This window comes from Mesoplodon densirostris, chromosome 3 (genome assembly GCF_025265405.1).
Source record: "Mesoplodon densirostris isolate mMesDen1 chromosome 3, mMesDen1 primary haplotype, whole genome shotgun sequence".
Classification (NCBI taxonomy): Eukaryota; Metazoa; Chordata; class Mammalia; order Artiodactyla; family Ziphiidae; genus Mesoplodon; species Mesoplodon densirostris.
In genome coordinates, this window is record NC_082663.1 from 160145063 (window position 1) to 160149553 (window position 4491).

The window sequence follows — 4491 nt, forward strand, 5'->3', positions numbered from 1 at the left end:
CTGACATGACACCCTGACCTTGCCCTTCCTAACACTTAACACGTGCTCCACTCTAGTCTTCCAAGTCTGATTAGGGAGTTATGAAGACAGGCATCATACCAATCGTGTTCATGTCTATATACGTGCCCAGACTGTAGCCTTGAATTTTATTCCCCACTAAAAGGGACAAGTACTCCTTTGGAGAAATGGCTGATTCCATGTCTGAGGCAGGAAATGTACAAGGTGAGGCTGGATCATCCTTTACCAGAAAGCAAGGAGGCTTTCAAAGGTGATTGAAGTTATATTAAAAAGGCAGGAGCCAACTTAAAAAAGCTCAAGTTGGTCAAAGAGGGATCATTTATGCATCCAGAAAATAACTGGAATAGATTGAAATACATATAATATGTTTAAAAAACATGAGCCCACTGACCATTGGAGAAGGCTATATGACCAACTCATTTTTCTGAAAAATGGCAACTAAAGAGAAAGGATGGAACATTCCTCCTGCCTTTACATACTACCTGTAAAGGGCATCCAAACAGTTGATGGAGAGGAAATTCTCTTTATGGAAGTATTATGGCTAATAAATGAATAGGGAATGATAGAATTAGGATGTCAATATTTCACAATCCCTAGTAAAGAAATGAATCCAGGAATTGATCATTAATAGCTTTAAATATCACCAAAAGCGAGACAATCAGCTGTTAAGTGCCCTGTGATAGAAGAATATAACACCATCTAGAAAATAGTCTTTCCAGAAGTAGAGCTTTAATCTGATCAAGCCTCTAGACCTAACTGACCATTTGTAAGAATTACAGGGGACAGAGGAACCTGTTAAAGGATGCCACGGTCATTCAGGAAAACCTCTGTGTGTGTCTGTGGAAAAACATACAGACAAAAAGCCTGGTTTTCTCCATTGGAAGAAAAAAAAGGAGACAGGGAGAGGGAACTCTCTAAGTTAAAAAAAAAAAAGACTTTCAGCGATATATCAACAGATTGCAATATATGCACTTTATTTCCATATCAGTTGCAATATATTGTAATTTTTTTAAATTATGGGACAAAGATTTAAACACTGCCTGGATATTTAATGATAGGAAGGAATAATTGTTAATTTTTAGTTGAGATAATGTCATTGTGCTTACATTTTTTAAAATAATTTTTTAATCTTTTAGAGATACATGTTTAAATATTTATGGGTTAAATAATATAATGCCTGAGATTTGTTTCAAAATAGTCCTGGAAAAGAGGAGAAAGGGATGGGAATGTTAAGGTGTAACGAGATTGAGCATGAGTTGATAATTGGTAAAGTGGGTGATAGTAAGTGGAGTTCTTTATCCTGTTCTCTCTCTTTTGTATATGTTTGAAAATGTCCAGAATAAAAGGGGAAAAGGGGAAAAAAAAAACATTGCAAGTATCAGCTTATGTCAGTTAAAAGAGACTTTGGGGAGTCAGGGAACTCTTAGGAAAAGGGAGGCCCATACTCTCCATGTAACCTTTGGTGGATTTCACATAATGAAAGAATGTGTTCATTCATCTGTTTGTGTTTATTTATTGTCTGTTTTCTCTGCTAGAATGAGTCCCACAAGGGCAGGCTCTTTGTTTTGTTCACTGATTGTCCCAAGCGCAGCCATTGTGCCTGGCACTGAGGGAGCGATCTGTAAAGGTGAATGTCCCTCACGTGGGAGGCTGGGATGTGTATTTCCATTTCACAGATGAGAACACTGAGGCATTCAGAGCTGATGTTCTTGCCCAGGATCACATAGCTGGTTAGTGGTGGGGCTGGGACACACAATCCGGTGTCTGTGAGGCTCCCCATCGATTACCTTGTGGACAGGGCATCCCAGCCTGGTGCAGGAAGCTGAAAAGGGATCTAAAGGTTCTGGCATTTGTAAGTACATAGGGGTTATCCTTCCTCAGCCATTCTCCACGAAAAAGATGGAGAGTGCTAGAGGTGGGGATAAGAGTAGCTCACGTTCCTTAGCTGGACACCACTGGGAGCACTTGACCACAATGAACTCATTTAATACTTACAACTGGGGAGCTGAGTTCTATTATCCCCAGGAGACCAAGGCCCAGGAGCACATGCATTCTGACCCCAGAGCCCAAAACCTTCATCCCGACATTAGACCCTTAACCCCTTCATTATAGACCATTGAGAAATAAAACTGTATTGTCGAGTTGGATCAGGGGCTGTTGCTTCTACTGGAGGCAGTACACATGTGAGCCTGAAGGTTGGACTCTGAGGACAGGCAGATGGAATGCTTATCTGACAGTAGCCACTGAACAGCAGGGGGACAGGTTACCGTCGGATAACTGTAGGACCACACTGCTCTCGACTGTCTAGTCCTCTTCGGAGTCAGAAATCCCACAGTAAGTCCCTACTCGGGCAGGTCCCTTTCCCCCTCTGGGCCTCAGTTTCTCCATATTTCAAACCGAGGGAGTTGGACTCCACAGATGTTCCCAAAAGACGCTGCACGCTCTGACAGCCTTTCATCAACCCTGCCATTCTATGATCCCACCACGGGAGCCGTGGCATGTCTGGGACGTCTCCACATCAAGCAGTTGGAGTCTCATTTTTAACCCCTCATAGATGTCTCTTACAAATTATCCAGGGTCATGGATTAGTTTAAATACAAAAGCTTCATTTCCTCTGCTTGGCTACTGTTATAAGGAATGATCAAAAGGAGTCAAGGAACAAACACAGTTGGCTGGAGAGAGAATGGCCGGGATGAACTGAGGGACGTTCTCTCCCTGGACCCCTCCGGGTTTGGAAATCTCTGGGGCCTGTAATTCACTGCTGCATTAGGCAGTGCTGAGATGAATCATAACATTTTGAGCCCTCAAAGAAAGGGAGAAGAAAGGAGACAGAGGCCAGGGAGAGGGAAGTCTCAGTGTTTTCTCAGTTAAATACATGTTTTCATTGCAGCGTGATGGGTTGAGAGGAATGAATGGCCATGATTTAGTTATCTTTTGGATGGATGATTTTAAATGCATGTTGGAAATGCTTTCATGAGAGTGACTTTTAAAGCTGAGGCAGAGTGGAAGTCTTTGGTGGAGGAGCTGCTGCTTGTTTTTCAGAGGATGTAAAAGCCCAGGACCTTGAGATTCCTGATGCAGGCATTTTGTTTCTATGTTTTCCACTGGCACCCATTCACTTTCACCCCAGAATCCTTCAGACTGTCATCAGACACCTTGTCAAAAGAGCAGGGAAAAGAGCAGAGCGAGGTGGATTTTGCAAGGGGAGGGAGGGAGGATAGGAGGGGGAAAGGTGGGACTGTAGGATTCTTCAAATCCATGCAATGTTTATTTGGGGCTTTGAAGTGCCCGTTACTATGGTGCCCATTACTATGCCCATTACTAGGGTGGAGGAGGGACGCTGAAGGATAACCAGAGCTAGATAAACTATTAATTTTGTTTTTCAAAAACTTAATGACCATCTTCATTGAGACTTTTGCAACAAAAGTTAGTCACTCAAAGGGCAAAATCATTTTGAGTGTGAAAAGTCTGCCTGTCCACATGCCAGGGATATCGATGAGAGCTAGATAAATTATTAAAACTTCTACTGTGGCTGACTGTTCACTGGCAAAATGGGTCAGCTTTGGAAGTCTTGCTCAGTCACACCCACCTCCCTCAACACTGAGGGGCTTAGGGTTATCACCCATATCATTCAAAATGGCATGAGGGAAGACAGCTCGGTTAGTCCTTTGTTTGCACCCCACCCCCTCCTGCACTGACACCCCACCAGGTTCTGTCACTACCTGCTTAAAAACCTTGAGTGGCTACTCGATGCCCAAGATAAGGACCAGAATTTTCATCAGGAGGTACTAGGTTTCCCGCCACCCGCAAAGGGCTTTCTCCAGGTCAGGCATCAAGAGTAGCATTTTAGGGCTTCCCTGGTGGCACAGTGGTTGAGGGTCCGCCTGCCAATGCAGGGGACACGGGTTCGTGCCCCGGCCCAGGAGGATCCCACATGCCGCGGAGTGTCTGGGCCCGTGAGCCATGGCCGCTGAGCCTGCGCTCCGCAATGGGAGAGGCCACAACAGTGAGAGGCCCACGTACCGAAAAAAAAAAAGTAGCATTTTATATACGTTACCTCATTTTATCCTCACAGCATCATCCAAGATAAGTGCTATTGTCAGCCACAGGTGGCATATGAAGAAATCAAGTTCCAGAGAGGTTAAGTGCCTGGCCCAAGATTGGTGGAGCAAAGACTTGAACCCAGGAGCACTGACCTAGAGTCCAGACCCTTCCAGACCCCTCATAAGCCCGTTGGCTCCTTCTGGGCATCCAATCACCTGCACAAACCTGTGTCACCATTTTCCATTTGTCTCAGTGCTCTCCCTTCCTACCTCCCTCTACCTGGAAAGGGAGACTCATGATAAATAGTACTCTTTCCTCTCCTATTCTCCTCAATATGAATATAGTGGAACCAAAAAGAAACCAAAACAGAGCAACCGGTAGCCCCTGGGTGTGGTGGAGTTTATTCCTGCTTTATCCCATCTGCTAGCT